Source organism: Salarias fasciatus, chromosome 13, assembly GCF_902148845.1.
Source record: "Salarias fasciatus chromosome 13, fSalaFa1.1, whole genome shotgun sequence".
NCBI lineage: Eukaryota > Metazoa > Chordata > Actinopteri > Blenniiformes > Blenniidae > Salarias > Salarias fasciatus.
The window spans coordinates 26,779,944-26,800,717 of record NC_043757.1 but is presented as its reverse complement, the minus strand read 5'-3'; positions in this window follow the sequence as shown (position 1 = coordinate 26,800,717).

Sequence of the window (20,774 nt, the reverse complement as noted above, 5' to 3'; positions counted from 1 at the left end):
GGCGTTCCCAGGCCAGCCGAGAGACATAGTCTCTCCAGCGTGTCCTGGGTCTTCCCCGGGGTCTCCTCCCGGTGGGACATGCCCGGAAAACCTCCCCAGGGAGGCGTCCAGGAGGCATCCTGAACAGATGCCCGACCAAAAAATCAGCCCATTTAGAGATATTCTATGTTTTTCTTTTGACTGATTGGTGCTGCTGCTACCTTTGGTTTTATCTAAACTTAAAACAGTCTGTTGTAAGTTATTTAAAAAACAAATTAGGGTTAGGGTTAGGCTTTTGTGTAGTAGCTGTCCTTTTTGTGCTGGGAGGGCTCAGCCCTGCTAGCCCATTTATACCAGCCGTCCCTGCCTCACACACTGAAGGGTGTGTCGGACCCTATTAAAACGTGAGGATCAGGTCCAGACTAGTTAAAGGGAGATACGGGAGTTTTCCCGATGCACCGGTCCGTGCTTGGTCTGCCGGCTGCTGGTTTAAATTTTTTTCTTCTGAATGCTGCTGCTTGCTGGTGTTTCAGCTGTTTGATTCTTTTAAAGTGTTCTTTCAGCCAATCAGAGGCCAGTCAGGCCAGCAGCATGTGAGGAGGACTATCAGATCACTGGGTTGTTTTGATTAAGAGTGTGTGGAGAAAGGGGTGTGTTGCATGTGTGTCTGTGTGGTACCTGTGGTCATGTGTGTGTGTTTCGAGGAGCGGAGAGGACGAGTCAGTCAGAGCAAATTTTCCACAAAACAAACAAAAAAAACCCTGCTGGTTCTCTTCATACACCCTGAACATGTTTACATCATGTCAATATGTTGCAGCAACCTGAGATTGTACAGTCGGTCCCACATGTTCACTGCTGCTGTTTAGAATGCCAAACAAAACAAGTTACCGGGCAGCACGGTCTGGACAGCGGCATGGTACGGCTGGCAGATGTGGAAGACCGCTTTCCCGGTGTTGCTTGGGGACCTGCGTCCCTCTGATGGAGGTTCAGTCTGTGGACATCGTGAGGCTGGTAACAGACTGTCACCTGGTCCTGGTCAAATGCAGAAACACTGTAAACAGTTATTATTGACAAGTAATAATATGCTAAGATTACAGAATCAGTTCACAGCAGACCATCACATTATCACACAACACCACAGCCCTCCACCCTCAGTCAGCCCCGCCTCTTGTTGCTCTCTGGCCCCGCCCCGGTTCTTTCTGTCATGCACATCATTTGTAAACTTTGCAATTGGATATTGTGAAATCAATAATAAATATATTTCAATGTTTCCGATGAAAAGGTGGAGATATCAGCAGTTCTGGAGCTTCAGAAGGTGAACCCAGTGAACCCAGCTCAGAGACACAGGCAAACAGCAGATGGTCATTTATGATCGGTCACAGCAGGGGGCGAGAGGCTCGGTCATATTTTACAGCATTTTATTTGGAGTTTTATAATTTTTCTCCCAAAATATTTAGTGGATCAACACCTCCAACGAAACGCCATGGCCTGAGAAATGCCTGAAGCCCTGTTAACACAGGACCTATGATCAATGCTATTAAAGTTGAGGTTGCTTTGGCTTTTATCTTTATTTGCTGTAGCAGATGGTTTTTTGACATGTTTATGAATGGCAGTATAAGCTGGTCTCTGAATAGTTTTGGTTTTCCACTTGAACATAACACCACAGCATTATTTCAGTCCAGGTGCAGTGACCATTGCATTAAGGGTTCATGTTGGAGAGAAGTTTCAGTGGTATGTAGGGCAGAGGTCTGCAATTAAATGTGGCTGCGGGCCAGATTTTTTCCAAGTCATTACATGGCGGGCCACAACCAAAACAATGGCTAATTTATTCAATTAATAGAGGAAAATGAAAATAATAGGCAGTCGTGAAATCATAACAGACGTACTGAGACATTCAAGCTGGCTGACGTAGGTTAAATTTGCTGACTGGGCATTGGGGGCGCTACTAATTATCTGCACGTTCTTTAAAAAAACAACAACAACCCCCCACACACATTTGCCACGTGTACTGTAGCTGTTAGCTGTGGAAAAATGGCACTTTCAAAAAATCTGAAGAGAAAAATTAGCAGTGAGAACAGGATCTTTCATGATGAATGTACAGATTATTATGCATCCATCCTGCCAAGTTTTATCAATGAAGAGCCCACCTGCCTGATCTGCAACGAAATAGTATCAGTATGCAAAGAATACAAGTTCAGACGGCATCACGAAACGAAGCATGCAAACTTCAAAGTTGCCTTCCCTCAGGAGACAGAGAGGCCCGAAAGCACAAAATGGAAGCCCTGAAAGGTGTTTCTGTGATACTCACAAAAGAAATGTTTTGTTGAGGTTATTGCTTTCTGTTTATTTCACTGTTAAAATGTCATTTTTTTTCTGTATTCCGGGTGATTATTAAGAGACAAATGGAAGTGCATGACATGCTGTTCTCCGAAAGGACACAAGGTGGCAGCACCGTCTGGGAGCATTCATTGAGTGACCCTTTTAGCGGTGCAGAGCAACGAACGGTCACAATCCGAATGAATGGAGAAGGAGCAACAGATGTGTCGTGTGCTGATTCCTGTGAAATATTTTCACTATTTACAGGTCAGTTACCCACTGTCTATATAATCACAGATGTTTGTAAAGTCATATAGATCCCTGGTAATATGTGTTCAGTCAGTAAGAAATATGTTATTTGTGGAAACAGTTTAATTTGACGGCCCGCAGTGAGAAAATGGCGGCCGCCATATCTGTATAAACTCTTTCTTTATTTCTTCATTTGTGGCTCCGGGGCATTTGAGGTTTATTTCGGTGTGTGTAAGATAGTTGTGTGTGAGTAAAAATGTTAAAAAAGAAAATCAATTCACATCAATTCATAGTTTTAGATACGTTATGGCTTCATTGGGCAGCACATGTTAATGTTTGATGGTGAATTCAGTTCTGGGAATCTGGCGCCAAGTGAAGAGGTATCCATGTTTGTAATTGCTCTCTGTGTTAAAAAACTGCAAATGAGATTCATTCTGTTTAATCAAGTTGTGACTTATAAACTGTATCCTTATTACAAGAAATACTCTTTTCATGAGTGAACAAAGATGTAAAAAGTGTTTGAGTCTAAGTACTGACATGATTGATGGAAGAAAATGTGATTTAAAGAGAAGATGTGTATTTTGGTTTTGACTGACTTTTGATAAGTTTATGTTTAAGAAGAATATATGGCTTCATGTTATCCAAATGTGGATTTTGCATATGCTGATGCAGAGCAGACAAGATAACAGAAAAGAGTTCTTTAATGCAGTTAAAGTAAAAATGAAAATGTAAATAAACACAATCCGAATGAATGGAGAAGGAGCAACAGATGTGTCGTGTGCTGATTCCTGTGAAATATTTTCACTATTTACAGGGCACTCCGTTCAGCCGGTTTTCTATACATCTGCCTGCGGAGCCCAAGCTGGGACCCGCTACAGATTCTTGGGGGCTCGTCCGGGATTCTTCGGCACCACCTATCGGATCGGGAGCCGAATGATGACTGCACTATCCAGCCACTAGGAGGGAGGATTGCATCATCCAGCCACCAACCAGCCGTGTCCAGCTGAGGAGATCGTGATCGTGGACTACTGTAATCCAGACTCAACTGCACCATCATCGAACTGTGTGCCAGCCGTTGGGGAACGAGGAGCCATCATGTCAAGCGGTGAGAGGAAAAACCTAGTTTGGGACATTAGGAAGCGCCTACTTACCTTATCAGCTGAAGAGCTTCTTCAAGTCACCAGAGCGGTGGACACGGGGTCGGATGTGGACCAGTCAGAGTTCGTCGAGGGAGATTCAGAGAAGTACTACGATCACATTAACTCGTACATGTACAGTAAGCAGCTACTTGAAACAGAGGATGAGGGAATGGCTCATTTACTGATGTTAAGAGATGCTATTGATGATTTAGTGAAATGTCGCAAAGATGATCTGTCACTGCTTACTGTAAAGGGTGATTCTGGGTTATATGCTGGGCAGAGTGTTGGTAAGCTTGATGACCATGTTGATTTTCCTGGTGGTTCAGTCAGTCCTACCTCACCTATGGGTAGCGCAGTACCAGATTCAGGCTCAGCTCAGGCCACAAATGCACCTGATACAGCAAACACTGAGTTACTTAAAGTACTCGCTAACTACGAAGAGCTGAGCAAGAAACTCATGCAATGTATGCCAGCACATGCTTCACCGCCACAGACACATATTCCCCCATCTTCAGTTCTCGTCAGTCAGTCAGGAGAAAAGCCAGCGGGTGAGCCTGCCGTTCAGCCAGCTCGTGAGGGGATGGTGTCATTAAGAGAACTCAGTTACCTCCCTCGGAGAGAGTTCAAAGTGCAAGGCGGTCAGATTGCTGATCAGTCCTCAGACATCAGCTACAATAATGTTTGCAGGCAACTTGATGATGGAATCAGAGAAGGATTCTCAGACTCAGAGATTGTTCGTGGTGTACTGAAAATCATAAGACCAGGCATATTCAAAGAAATGTTGATAAACAAAGACGACATGACAGTGACTGAACTCAAGGGGTTTCTCCAGACCCACCTAAGAGAAAAAAAACAGCACAGAGTTGTTTCAAGAACTGATGTGTACAAAACAAGAAGAGAATGAGACACCACAGCAGTTTCTCTATCGTTTGATTGGATTAAAGCAACGCATCTTACTGACATCGAAACTGACTGACACTGACATGAAATACTCTGCAGCTACAGTGCAAGATGTTTTCCTGCATACAGTGTACCAAGGCTTTGGACACAAACATACTGACATACGCAGAGAGCTCAAACCTTTGTTGACAAACAGGGGGATCACTGATGAGATGATTCTTCGTCATGTGATGAAAATCACCAGTGAAGAAAATGAGAGAATGAAAAGACTTGGCTCCTCCCGCCGGCAGACTGTAACAAATACCCACTCTGCACAGCTGGAGTCTGATTTGGCAATGAAACCTAGCACCAAAGCGGAGCGCGTTGAGTGTAAACCAAAACCAACAGCACCAGACCCCCTGAGAGACCTCACAACCAAAGTGGAGGAACTCACCAGACTGGTTGAGAACATGCAAAAACAAAACTCCCAGGTAACTCATGATGCACGCCAGTACAGTCAAAGTCGGTCACAGTCTAAACGTGGAAAACCCTATGGTTGTCCAAGCTGCGTGGAACAGGGCAGACAGGACTGTAAGCACTGTTTCACATGTGGCGATGAAGGACACCGTGCAGCGGGTTGTCTCCAACGACCAAAGAGGCGGGGAAACTCCAGTCGGCCACTGGAGAGGGACATCTAGTGACTGAGTCTGAAAATAAGTCCCGACCAGAAAGTGAGAGAGGAAAGGACAAAACATGCCCTCTCTCACCCCCAACTCCAACAATAACAAGCACACAAAGTCACTGTAAGCAAGCAGATCAGACCTCTTCCCAGTCACCGCGTGTAGCCAAAGTTGAAGCTGTTGCTGGCCTGATTGGAAAAAAAGCCCTTGTTCAGAGCTATCTGAATGGCTTAGCAGTCACTTCCTTGCTTGACACTGGGTCACAAGTCAGCATAGTGAGCCGTGCCTGGAAAAATGAGTACTTACCTGACCTCAGCATTCACCCTGTTTCAGAGATCTTAGGGGAGGAGGAACTAAAGGTTAGTGCAGCAAATGGTGGTCTCATTCCATACGATGGGTGGGTAGCTATTACAGTGAACTTACCAGGGAATTTGGACCCCAATCTGTCCATCAGCGTCCCATTCCTCATCAGCAGCTACCCCATGGATAGGCCATTGATTGGCTTCAATGTCTTGGAAGTGTTAGTTTGTGGACAACCAGAGAGGTTAATGCCAGTACTTGCTAGCCTTCTTAGCAATGCTATGTCTGTTCCTAACGAAACAGCTGAAACTCTCGTTAACCTTATTCAAACAACAAAACCAGTCATGCAACAGGGACGCTTAAGAACAGGTGCCAAGGATATCGTGCTCCCAGCTGGTCAGGTGTCGTGGGTGAAGTGTCGGGTCCCGTTGAACATGGACGTCTCTACCCAGTTGGTATTGTTCGAGACAGATGAAGACACGCTGTTGTCTGGACAGTGGGATGTGGGGCCAGGTTTGGTTGAAATCCAGAATCCAGCAAAGCCTTATGTCGCCATCCCAGTTGGTAACAATACCAATCATGACATTACCATACCACGAAAAACAGCTCTTGGGTTTCTACAGCATGCTGAAAATGTTGTAGAGGCAGATGCCCTGGACAAACCACCATCTACAGCAACTGCCAGCCAGGTCACTGCCACTCAAATCAGCAACTCAGATTCACCTCTGTGGCATCCACCTGTAAACCTCGATCATCTGGAGGAAGAACAGCAGGAGATTGTGAGAAAGATGCTCCACGAAGAATCAAACGCCTTTGCAAGAGATGGAAATGACCTTGGCTGTATCCCAAATTTGCAAATGGTGATCAACCTCAAAGATGATGTTCCTGTGCAGAGAGCATACACATCCATTCCCAAACCATTATTTAAAGAAGTAAAGGATTACATCCAAGATCTTCTCATAAAGGGGTGGATAGTGAAATCTAAGTCTGCCTATTCGGCCCCAGTTGTATGCGTGCGGAAGAAAGACGGTACTCTTCGACTGTGCATAGATTATCGTCTCCTAAACCAAAAAACCGTGCCCGACAGACAGCCACTGCCACGAATACAGGATTTGATTGACACTCTGGGTGGGTATTCAATGTTCAGCATACTTGACCAAGGCAAGGCTTACCACCAGGGGTTTATTGCAGAAGGGTCACGCCATGTCACCGCCTTCATCACCCCCTGGGGGCTTTATGAATGGACACGGATCCCGTTTGGACTCTCTAATGCACCTGCAGCTTTTCAGAGGAGCATGGAGGAGATGCTGGGCCCTCTGAGAGACGAGTGCTGCATTCCATACCTGGATGACCTACTGTGCTACTCCAGATCCTTCAGTGATCACGTGGAGGTGATTCGCAAGGTCCTCCAAGCGCTGCAGCACCATGGGGTGAAGCTACGGGCAGAAAAGTGTGAGATGTTCCAGAAGGAGGTTCGCTATGTGGGACGCTTGGTGTCAGCCGAGGGAGTTCGAATTGACCCCAAAGACCTCGAGGCAGTGATGGCTTTGAAGACCAAAACACCCCAAACAGTTGGTGACCTCCGACGGGTTCTCGGCTTCTTGAGTTATTACCGCTCCTACATACAGGATTTTGCAAAAATAGCAAAACCATTGTATGAGCTGCTCCAAGTTAAGTCCTCCATGGCCCAGCCTCTTTCACATCCCAGTAAGTCCAAGGGTCCACAACTCCCATCCAGAACACCCATCAAGTGGGAGGCAGAACATCAAAACACCTTGGAAAGGCTTGTCAATATGCTGATCAACCCCCCGATCCTCGCATACCCCAACTTTGAAGAACCATTCGTCCTACACACGGACGCATCAGAGAAAGGGCTCGGCGCAATCCTCTATCAGCGACAGAGTGGAAAAATGCGAGTCATAGGATATGGATCACGAACTCTGACACCTGCTGAAAGGAACTACCGACTCCACAGTGGAAAACTTGAATTCCTGGCTTTGAAGTGGGCTGTGTGCGAAAAATTCAGAGATTATCTCTTTTACGCGCCTCATTTCACCATCTACACTGACAACAACCCACTCACCTACGTCATGAGCACTGCCAAACTCAATGCAGTTGGACACCGCTGGGTCGGTGAATTGTCAGAGTTCCACTTCAACATCAAATACAGACCTGGAAAAAACAATATCGACGCCGACACGCTCTCCCGCATTCCACTTGACATTGACAACTATGTAGTGACATGCACTGAGGAGCTGTCTCATGATGTGCTGCATGCGACTTGGGAAGGTGGTAGAGCAGCCCAGAAGAAAGATGTAGCATGGATAGCTGCACTTTACACCACCTCTGCTGATGTACTGCCACAGCCGCATTCACTCTTGCCCGAAATAAGTCAAGAAGAGCTCGCAAAAGCCCAACGAGATGATCCTGGGATAGGTGAGATAATAAGACTGAAAGAGTCAAATTGTGTGATCACTGATGAGGTCAAAAGGTCAATGAGTGGGCTCACTCGCAAACTCTTTCATGAGTGGAACCAACTCCATTTAGAGAATGGAGTTCTGCACCGTAAAACACCAGAGAGAAAACAGCTGGTCCTACCCAGCAAATATCAGTCACTTGCCCTCAAACATCTCCATGACAACATGGGACACGTTGGCACAGAACGTGTTCTGCATCTCGCCAGAGAACGTTTCTATTGGCCACACATGAAGAGATGTATAGAGGAGTATGTTACAAGAAAGTGCAGTTGCATCAAACAAAAGAAACCCACAACACATGTACGTGCACCAATGGGTGGCCTGACCTCTGCTTCCCCTCTCGATCTGGTCTGTATTGACTACTTACATCTGGAGAAAAGCAAAGGAGGCTTCGAGTATATTCTGGTAGTAATCGACCATTTTACCAGATTTGCTCAGGCTTACCCAACCAAAAATAAGTCTGGACAAACTGCAGCTGAAAGGATCTACAATGACTACATACCTCGCTTTGGGTATCCGAATCGTCTCCACCATGATCAGGGGCGTGAATTCGAGAATAGTCTGTTCCGCACCCTTGGACGGCTGTCAGGGGTTGGACACTCACGAACATCCCCATACCACCCACAATGTAACCCTGCTGAGCGGTTCAACCGCACACTGCTACAAATGTTACGGACACTAACAGACAGGGAAAAGGAGAGATGGAAGGAACACTTACCTCAAATGATACACGCATATAACTGTACTCGCCATGAGGCCACGGGATACTCACCTCATTACCTGCTGTATGGGCAACACCCCCGTCTCCCCGTGGATCTCTTGTTTGGATTACTGGGAAACGCAGAACCAGTGACACACAAGGGATATGTTGAGAAATGGTCCAAGAGGATGACAGAGGCGTACAAGATTGCAAACAAATCCAGCCTGTCATCAAGTGAGAAGAACAAGTCCTACTATGATCAAAAGGTGAGGGGCGTGGTACTCAAACCAGGAGATCGAGTACTGGTTCGAAACATGGGTGAGCGAGGTGGACCCGGTAAGCTGCGCTCATACTGGGAGAAGAGGATTTACGTGGTGAAAGAGCAAATCTCAGACAATCCCGTGTATGTCATTCATCCTGAGGGAGACCCGAGTGCGAGAAACAGAACCATGCACAGAAACTTGCTGCTGTTAGTAAATGACTTGCCTGTTGAGAGTCCAGCACAGTCAGCTGACACTGTCTTAACACCCCGTCAGAGACAAAAACAACCTCAACTGAGTGGAAGCTCTGCTGACAATAATGGACTACTGGACACTGATGATGACGATGAGTGGACAGGAGGTTATTGGCTGAGAACACCTGTGGTCAGGATGGAGAATGGTGAAACTGGACAAGACAGATCAGTGGCCTCAGAGAGAGAAGAAGGATTGATCTCTAAACCATCTCCTGCAGCAGTGCTTGATCGGTCTCCAAGGAGACCTACCATGGCCCTCAATGACAGTCCAGAGACATTACCCATGGGAGAAACCGACCCTGTCAACACATACTTACCAGACGAACGAGAAACATCTGACAGAGACAATACACCCATGAATGACACAAACCTACCTGAAATGGAGGACGAACAAAACATGCCTGTAAAACCAGATAAATGGAAGTCAGGGGACAGAGAAGTGGAATCAGTCATGGATGACTCACAGCCAAATGAACATGCTGATGCTGAACAAGAACAAGAGAGAAGATCAAGTTATTCCCCTACTACTTGGTCTGCAGGAGAGGCACACAGAGAGGTTAGAAGGTCAGCCAGAGAGAGGAAACCGAGGCCGGTGTTCACTTACGAGTCGCTGGGCCAGCCTTCACTACAAACCCATGTGAACTCCGTTTCCTCACAGATTACCTCAGCTCCCCTACCTTTCATGTCACACATGACTAGGCATTTCGTCCTACCTGCTCATTACATGCCACAAATGTACATACCGTACACATATTACATGCCACACACCACACCAGTTTATTAGAGGAAAAAGAAAAAAAAAGGAAGAAATGAGTTTTCTTTGGTTGTAACAAATGTCCGGAGCCATTTTTGTTTGTCGGGGTGGATGTGATACTCACAAAAGAAATGTTTTGTTGAGGTTATTGCTTTCTGTTTATTTCACTGTTAAAATGTCATTTTTTTCTGTATTCCGGGTGATTATTAAGAGACAAATGGAAGTGCATGACATGCTGTTCTCCGAAAGGACACAAGGTGGCAGCACCGTCTGGGAGCATTCATTGAGTGACCCTTTTAGCGGTGCAGAGCAACGAACGGTCACAATCCGAATGAATGGAGAAGGAGCAACAGATGTGTCGTGTGCTGATTCCTGTGAAATATTTTCACTATTTACAGGTCAGTTACCCACTGTCTATATAATCACAGATGTTTGTAAAGTCATATAGATCCCTGGTAATATGTGTTCAGTCAGTAAGAAATATGTTATTTGTGGAAACAGTTTAATTTGACGGCCCGCAGTGAGAAAATGGCGGCCGCCATATCTGTATAAACTCTTTCTTTATTTCTTCATTTGTGGCTCCGGGGCATTTGAGGTTTATTTCGGTGTGTGTAAGATAGTTGTGTGTGAGTAAAAATGTTAAAAAAGAAAATCAATTCACATCAATTCATAGTTTTAGATACGTTATGGCTTCATTGGGCAGCACATGTTAATGTTTGATGGTGAATTCAGTTCTGGGAATCTGGCGCCAAGTGAAGAGGTATCCATGTTTGTAATTGCTCTCTGTGTTAAAAAACTGCAAATGAGATTCATTCTGTTTAATCAAGTTGTGACTTATAAACTGTATCCTTATTACAAGAAATACTCTTTTCATGAGTGAACAAAGATGTAAAAAGTGTTTGAGTCTAAGTACTGACATGATTGATGGAAGAAAATGTGATTTAAAGAGAAGATGTGTATTTTGGTTTTGACTGACTTTTGATAAGTTTATGTTTAAGAAGAATATATGGCTTCATGTTATCCAAATGTGGATTTTGCATATGCTGATGCAGAGCAGACAAGATAACAGAAAAGAGTTCTTTAATGCAGTTAAAGTAAAAATGAAAATGTAAATAAACACAATCCGAATGAATGGAGAAGGAGCAACAGATGTGTCGTGTGCTGATTCCTGTGAAATATTTTCACTATTTACAGGGCACTCCGTTCAGCCGGTTTTCTATACATCTGCCTGCGGAGCCCAAGCTGGGACCCGCTACATTTCTGCACACAGCAGCAGGATGTTGGTGCGAGGTCTCACATCCCAACAAAAGGTAACGAGCACATCTCTAAAAGCGTCCTGGGTGCTCGCAAAGAATAACAAGCAAACTGACGCAGAGTTCTCCAACGAGGTGATGGCGACAGTTTTGGAGGAACTTGATGCCAACAAGTGGATGGATGGTGTGATGGAGTCGGTCAAACAGATGTGGCTCTCTGCCAGGTCAGCTGCCCGCCGCAGAGAAGCGCTGTCTGATGTGGTGCATGGCATCATTATCGACGGTGTCCGTCACGTAAACTATTTTTCTATAGCCATTGATGAGAGCACTGACAGCACAGATGTGGCCCAGCTGTGCGTCTTTGTCAGACATTTTGATTTGAAGGCTTTCAAGGAGGAGCTGCTGTCTCTGACTGCATTAGAGGTTCACACCACTGGAGGAGATATTTATGCAAAACTGGAAGAAATGTCGAAGATGCATTCCTTATCATTTGAGAGGATTAACCTGATGGTGACAGATGGAGCTCCTGCTATGGTGGGAAAGCACAGAGGTCTGGTGAGCAGGCTGAAAGAACATGCTGCACTGCCTCGTCCACCAAAGTGTCCTCTGTGCCAGACTGAATAGTGAGCTTAAGGCTGTCACGGACAAAGTTATTATTTTTGTTAGAGGTACATCAAGCACCCAGCATAGGCTTTTCCGACAACTTGTGGCTGAGTCAGCAGATGCCACTCAGGACGATGTGCTGCTTCACAATGATGTGTGCTGGTTAAGCAAGGGGAGAGCGCTGGATCGCTTCCGTGCGCTACTGAATGAGATCAAAGCATTCCTTGGAATGAGCAAGAGCAACGCAGCAGCTGACCACCTTATCCTGCTGGAAGATGAAAAGCTCATGTTGAATGCAGCATTTTTATCTGATATATTTGGCCACCTAAACCTGCTTAACCTTCATCTACAGGGGAGAGATGAAACCATCGTGGACATGGTTGAAAAACTGGAGTCATTCACAAGGAAGCTTGAGACGTTTGAGGCTCCTCCATTTCAGCACACTGAAGAAGACGGCGGGAGAAGTGACAGAGCTGATGGTTGACTTCATCAAGGAGCTTCAATCTAACTTCACTTCTCTGTTTGATGACTACTCCATCCCAAAAGACATCAGTGACTTTATACGTGACCCTGCAGTAAAACCAGCCCACAACTTCTCCTCCCTGGCGAAAGAAATGATCCCCTCTTTAGATCAGGCTGCGCTGGAGAAGGAAATAGTTGACTTCCAAACCACCTCAGTGGTGCAAGATGCGCTCAGAAGTGTGGAGACTGTGAGTGCCTTTTGGGTGGGCTTACTCGGCTCCAAGGAACACAGCAACCTCAAGAAACTCACACTTTTCATTCTGCCCATGTTCCCTTCCACCTATGTGTGCGAGTCGTCCTTCTCAGCAATGAATGCGATAAAGACTGATTTGCTTCCGACAGTGCAATGCATTGTTCTCAGTTTATATTTGTTGTGCCATCACAGCCATATAAAGACCTAAATAACACGCACGTTATGTTTGAAACTTGTGCTACTCACATTTCTGTTCTCATGTATAATACCTATGTTTGATGTCTGGCCTTTTTGAAAATAGTGTTTTAACTTTCACAATAAAATGATGCCTATGTCCGTTGTTTGAGTGACAACTTGAGTTCTGCTGGAGTTTCAGCACCAGGCGCTGTCCGCTGATGTCATTGGTTTTGCATGGTGAGCGTTAACGCTGCACCTCGCCGATGTGCTTATTCACCCGTAATTATATATAAAAGATAAGGATTTAGAGTGATTGAAATGTTCCTGATCTGAAAAAATAAGTGTAGCCAGGTCATGCAATGACTGGACTGGACACAATATAAATTTTATGTGGGACTTTATTCCCCGACTGAGTTAACAGCATTAGACTCAGCATTAATGTGACAGGATTGAGGTTGGTAGTTCACAGAAGAAGCAGAAATGTTGTGAAACAAAATCAATACGTACAAATATGGTAGTGATATAGACAACAGTACTAGCTCTCGCTCCTAAACAGAGACAACACAGATATAATGCATCAGAAGGAGTTTCTTCAAACAAAAATATCCACCAATTTCAGTAAATGCATGAAATAGAACTTTATAAACAACACAAACTTTACAGTACTACCATATTAACATGCCTTCAAACATAGTTCACACACAAAATATTATAAACTTACTTCCACTCCTGTGGTTGACCTGTGCATGAACACACACACACACACCTGGAACACAGCAAATCTCCCCTCTGAATTCACAGAACACAATTGAAAACCATTATACTCAGAGTATACAGAACCAATGATATCAACTTCACACACTGATAAAAATCACTCACGCTGTTCTGTAGCTCAATCTCTCTCAGCGTGGTGGTGAAATAGCCCAACCACCACACCTCAATCACCTTCTTTCTCCAGATACTTCCGTGTGTATGTTTTCCCTCCTGTTCTGCGTGAGTTTTTTTTTAAATCTCACTTGAAGTCAGCTCTCGCGAGACGAGCCCTGCGGTGCTCTTAAAGTGACAGTACCACTCCTAATTTCAGTTTCACTTCCCCTTGGTTACATTCTCCCCTGCTGCAAGTCAACGTCCTCGGTGACTCCTTGTTCAGCAACCTTTCCATTTGGGTTTGATGCGTAGAGGGCAACCCCTGCCAAAATCTGTGAGAATACATCTGAACTGAAAGAGACAGTATTGCACACTGACCTAGGCAGATTGAAGGGGTTCTTATGCTTTCCTGCAGTCTCCCTCTGACTCCTGCGTGGAGGAAAATTAGGTACATCAACCCTCCGCTTCCCTTCTCCTGTCCTCTGCAGAGTAGGGACAGGCCTAACACTGAGCTCCTCTGTAGGTGCAGCCCCATACCCAGTCACTTCATCTAAGCAGTCCCCTGAATCCCGAGTCATGAGGTCCAAATTTTCTGGTCCCTCAACCCAAGTTTGCTCAGCTTGGGGGTGACCCACTTCCTCGACCACAATGAACTCTGGATCTGCAACCGCAGACTCTGACTCCGACTCCAGACCGACAGAAACTTTGTCAATGGAAGGTGTGGGGTTATGGTGTTCCCTCGGCAGTTGTACAGGCTCCACACATGACCTGAGGTTAGATCTGTGCACCCTCTTGACAGAACCTCCCGCTACAGGCTCTACAGTATATGTGGTTCCTTGGACATCAATAACCTTGTACACTTCAGCTGCCCAGGCATCTTGGATTTTGTTTCTCCCTGGTGGCCGATAGCGGAGGTAAACCAACTGCCCCACATCCACAGGTGGACAATATATCCTCTCCTGTTGTTGCGTTATCCGATCTGCCGCCTTTCGTTCGATGCATTCCCTCGCTCTTGCATGGGCATCTCGGAGCCTCTCCTGGTGGGTGATCAACCAGTCTGGTGTGTCATCTCTCGCTGGCTCTTGACCTAACAGGGCATAGAGTGGGAGATGTGGCTGGAACCCAAACAACAGATAGTAGGGCGAATACCCTGTGGTCGCGTGTGGTGTAACATTGTATGCATACACCAGTTCTGTCAGGTGGTCAGGCCAACGCCGCTTCTTCTCAGGGGGAAGTGTGCGTAACAGATCATGTAGTGTTCGGTTGAACCTCTCACACTGGGGGTTCCCTTGTGGGTGATGAGGTGTTGTACGAGTTTTCTTTACTCCATACAACTTGCATAATTCCACAATTACAGCACTTTCAAAATTCCTGCCCTGATCAGAGTGCAGGCGTTCTGGCACCCCATACTTTAGGAACCATTCTTTGAGGATAACCTTTGCAGTTGTGTCTGCCTTCTGATCTCGTGTGGCAAAAGCCTGACTGAATTTGGTGAACATATCTGTAATCACCAGTACATTCTCCCGTCCATCAGCGGCACGCTCGAGCATGGTGTAATCCACAGCAACCACCTCAAGCGGGCGTGTCGCCACAAAGGAAGTTTGGGGTGCTTGAATCTTTGGCTGGGGCATTTTGGTTAAAACACATCGCTGACATTTCTTCACCCATTGCTCGACGTCTTCATACATCCACCCCCAGAAACACCTTTGTCTTAAGAGACTCAGCGTCCGCTCTATGCCTTGATGTCCCATCTGATCATGTACACTTTTAAGGACTTGCTCTTTGAGGCAAGCAGGCAGTAGTAGTTGGTAACATTCACCAAGGTGAACATCCTCAATGACTCGGTACAAAAGTCCATCCTTCTCCCGGAGTCGCCGCCACTGTTTCAACAGGGAGCACACTGCCTTAGGTAAGCCTGCTCTTTCCCGGAAAGTAGGCTTCCTCTGCTGATGCCAAAGCTCTCCCAGCACACTCAGCGTCGGGTCTGATGTCTGAAAACTCACGAGTTGGGCTTTCGAATAGCCGGGCAAGGTGGGGGTGTTGTCCTGTCTTATCTCATTATTTACAATCTCACCTGCCTCAGATGCCTGCAGCTGCCTGATAGTACAGCTCACAAGCCCTGCTGCAACTAAGTTTGAGTCCAACGCTGTCCCTGCTCGAAGCAAGTTGCAAATGGCTACACAACCATCGTATTCTGCATCTTCATCGTCGTGCTCTGGTTCCTCAGTTAATGGTCGACGGGAGAGGGCATCAGCTGCGGTATTACAACGGCCAGGACGATACTTCACTTCAAAATCAAATACAGCCAACTGACCAACCCATCATTGTTGAATAGCTCCCAAGCGTGCAGTGGAGAGATGGCACAGGGGGTTATTATCCGTGATGATGGTGAACTTGGACCCCAGGAGATAACTCCTAAACTTTTCTGTGACTGCCCATTTTAGGGCTAGTAGCTCAAGCTTCATGCTGCTGTAGTTTTGATCATTTTTCTCAGGTCCTCTGAGTCTCCGGCTTGCATAGGCTATCACTTTTTTCCCACTGGCCTGCTCTTGATACAAAACTGCCCCTAAACCTTGACTGCTGGCGTCGGTCTCAAGTATAAATGGTAAAGAAAAGTCTGCATATCCCAGCGTGGGAGCACTGGTTACTCTCTCTTTTAAGAGCTCAAAAGCTTGTTGACACTGCGGCGTCCAAGCTGACCTGAACAGTTGGCTAGCTCTCGCCGGGCAGCTCTCTTTTACACATTCATTCACAGTTTCATGAAGAGGCCCGGCAATCTGAGAAAAACCCTGAATAAACCTCCTATAGTAACTACAGAAACCCAAAAATGACCTGAGTTCCTTCGCTGTGCTAGGAGTGGGCCACTGTTTCACTGCCTCTATCTTTTCAGGGTCGGTACTGATGCCTTGGGCCGAAACTTGGTGACCCAGAAACTGGACTCTAGGCTGGAGGAAGTGGCACTTCTCCATCTTGACTTTTAGCCCTGTCTCCCTCAACCTCTGCAGTACCGTCTCTAGCCTCACTAGATGCTCCTGAAATGATGGGGAAAAAACAAGCAAATCATCAAGATAAACCAACACCATTTGAAATGCCAAGTCACTCATGGTAGCCTGCATGAGTCGTTGAAAGGTGGCAGGCGCATTACATAACCCAAAGGGCATTCTCAGGAACTCATATAGTCCAAACGGTGTGGTGAAAGCTGTTTTGTGCCGGTCTTTTTCATGCACAGCGACCTGGTGATATCCACTGGCAAGATCGATGGTGGAAAAAAACTTAGCACCACTCAGGGCATCCAGACTCTCATCAATACGTGGGAGCGGGAATGCATCTCGCCTGGTTTTCATGTTGAGCCTCCTGTAGTCTACACAAAGCCTCAGGCTTCCATCAGACTTGCGGACCAAGACGATCGGTGAAGCATATGAACTGGAACTCTCCTGGATTACTTCTTTTCTTAAAAGTTCAGAAATGTGTTCCCTGACCTCCTGATATTGATTAGGTGGTATGCGACGGTAAGGTTGTGAGACTGGGGTCTCATCCGTTACAGGGATTTCATGCTTCACCCGATCAGTAAAACCCAGGTCCTCATCGTGTACTGCAAAGACATCTTCATATTTCCGCAGGAGCTCACTTAGCTCTACCTGCTGCTCAGGGGTGCCACCAAGGTCAAGTTGATCCAGCCAGCTCTTCATGCCACCATTTGATTTTTGCCCCTCTCTCTGGCTGACTGTTACTTCCTCGTGATCTGCTGAAATCCGCTGAAATTTCACTTGAAAAGGCTCATTTTCAACACTCTCACAATGGCTAAGAGTACCAACTCTAGTCTTTGGAGGCAGCCAGATGTCTTCCTGTGTGAGGTTTATTACCTGAACTGGGAACACAGGACTGCTATAGCATGTCAAAGTTGGGATCACCATCAATCCACCAGGCAGAGGAGTGTTTCCAGGCTCCAGCAACATACTGGGATGGCTGCCGGGCTGCTGCTTGGGGCCCCTTACATGGATTGTGGCCACAGATGAAGCTGGTACACGTATTTTGTTTTTGCCTACTACCCATGCTGTGGACACCCTTCCACCACGCTCTGTCTCTTGTACTCTGTGAAATGCCTCTCTCCAGACGGAATCCAACTCACTCCCCAGGCCAGTATCAAACTCCGTCAGTACCAACTGTCTGCACCGCTTAGCAATGTTCATGCCAACAATGCCTGGTAGAATGGGATCCGATTCTTCTGTGATGTCATCTTTAATTATCAGGAAACCACACTCAGGGATAGTCACTCCCATAACTTGCACATCCACTTCAACATATCCAAGGTAGGGAAGCGGCAACCGGTTAGCTGCAGTTAGTTTGAGCCACTTTGCAGTACAGTGCATATCGTTGTCTTCCCCATGGAGGTGGTTTCTGAAGAAACTTTCTGTCAAGGTGCTCACATTGCTGCCTGTGTCCAATATACACCTAAGGGGAACACCGCCTATCTGGATGTCTACTTCAGGACACTGACCTACAGCATTTTTCAGGAAACGTTCTTTTGTTAAATTGTCATCTGAGCCTTTAGACTTGCCTCGCATTGCCCGGCTCACAGCAATGGAGGGTTCCTGTTTTCCTGCACTGCAGGATTTTGCACAGTGGGAGAGCAACTCGATGGTTTATGAGGCGCACTGCACTGTCTAGCCATGTGCCCCACCCCTTCACACCGCAGGCAGATAGGTTGGCCATCACTGGTATACTTTGGTTGTATTCTGGGTTTCCCTCCTTTACTCCCACCTTCAAAGTTGGTACTCTGTGTAGTGAGCCCACGCACAGCATTTGTTAGTTCACTGATTGCTTTACCTTGTTGTGAAATAATTTTAACGACTTCCTGCAAAGTGACAGCCATGTCGGCCTGAATGCTGTTCGTTGAGCTGTTTTGTTCCAAAACTTCTCCTGTGCACTCACTCACTAGGTTCCTGTTTCTTGCCACATTAGCATTGCGGGGGCGGTCTTCTAGAGTCCACATAATTGCCTCGTCTCTCACATCAAATAGACTTGAATCTGGTTTCTCTCTAACAAGCCTACGAAGTTCTCGTCTGAGGGTGGAGTCACGCACTCCCTCAATGAATTGATCTCTCAAAGCCAGCTGGGCATTAGGTACCGCATCGGGGGACTGCTGGAGCGTTGCATTAAGTAGTTGTGAAAGAGCATGTGAATAATCCCGCAAGTTTCCCCATCTACCTGTCTGCGGGCATAGAAGGCATGTAGCAGCTGCGGTGTTGTGCGTTTCTCTCTGAATGCTTCCCTCAAGTACGAAAACAGGTCACTTGGTTCCTTAGACTGTCCTCCCATTCGTAATTTAACCTCCTCCAGAGCTGAACCCTTTAGTAGAGACAGAATAAAATCTGCTTGTTCCTCCCTGCCCATTCCTCTGGCTCTTATTGCTCTCTGCACCTCATCAATAAACTCATCCACAGTGTACACATCATTACCCATTTCACCACAAAAAGGTACAATGTGTTTTTCTCTGGGAATATACACAATAGATCTTGTTTGTACATTACTCAGGTTGGTGATAGTAGACATTACTGCATCATGTTTTCTACTCAGTTCCGAAATCTGTGACTGCAGCTGTGCCAGTGAGTTACCTCCATCACCAGAGACAGAAGCAGCATCATCACTGATCCTGGCTCTTGCCATGGGACCAGCTGCTCCTTCGTCCTCATCTGACATCTTCTCGATCTCTGCTTCAATGTCTTTATTGCAGTAGAACACAGTTTATGTTCAAGTTGATGGTAGCCTTCTTCTGTGGTCTCAAAGATGCCAGAGTCAGGTGTCCCTCTTCTCCGGGGACTCACGATGATAATGCAGACCTCTCTCTGCTTCCGTCCACACCACCACTCCAGGCATTGACTCCTTCTCGCTAATACTGTTGTCTATACATTCACTACTAACTACAACCTCAAAACCTAAAATGGGGATCCCACTTCTGACACCAAAATATGTAGCCAGGTCATGCAATGACTGGACTGGACACAATATAAATTTTATGTGGGACTTTATTCCCCGACTGAGTTAACAGCATTAGACTCAGCATTAATGTGACAGGATTGAGGTTGGTAGTTCACAGAAGAAGCAGAAATGTTGTGAAACAAAATCAATAAGTACAAATATGGTAGTGATATAGACAACAGTACTAGCTCTCGCTCCTAAACAGAAACAACACAGATATAATGCATCAGAAGGAGTTTCTTCAAACAAAAATATCCACCAATTTCAGTAAATGCATGAAATAGAACTTTATAAACAACACAAACTTTACAGTACTACCATATTAACATGCCTTCAAACATAGTTCACACACAAAATATTATAAACTTACTTCCACTCCTGTGGTTGACCTGTGCATGAACACACACACACACCTGGAACACAGCAAATCTCCCCTCTGAATTCACAGAACACAATTGAAAACCATTATACTCAGAGTATACAGAACCAATGATATCAACTTCACACACTGATAAAAATCACTCACGCTGTTCTGTAGCTCAATCTCTCTCAGCGTGGTGGTGAAATAGCCCAACCACCACACCTCAATCACCTTCTTTCTCCAGATACTTCCGTGTGTATGTTTTCCCTCCTGTTCTGCGTGAGTTTTTTTTTAAATCTCACTTGAAGTCAGCTCTCGCGAGACGAGCCCTGCGGTGCTCTTAAAGTGACAGTACCACTCCTAATTTCAGTTTCACTTCCCCTTGGTTACATAAGTTTCTAAATGAAGCGATTTTGTTAAGACTGCCAGTCACAGCAGGGGGCGAGAGGCTCTGTCATATTTTACAGCATTTTATTTTGACTTTTATAATTTTTCTCCCAAAGTATATAGTGGATCAACACCTCCAAAAAGTAGAATATATTATTTTATTTTCACTCTCTCGTTCAAGCAATCTCACGGGCCAGATATTTTTGCTTGCGGGCCTCATGTGGCCCTCGGGCCGCTAATTGCCGACCCCTGATGTAGGAAGACAGAAGGACTGGAGTGAACTGCTGATGATTAATTGTGTCGTTTATGTCCAGATGTGAAGTGGAAGAAAGCTGCGACTACTGGATTGATGATGGGTCCAGGTGACGGCTGTGTCTACGTATATTGGACAACATGCATACTTTGTTTTGAATCAGCCCAAAAAAAAAAAAGGGGGGGGGGGGGT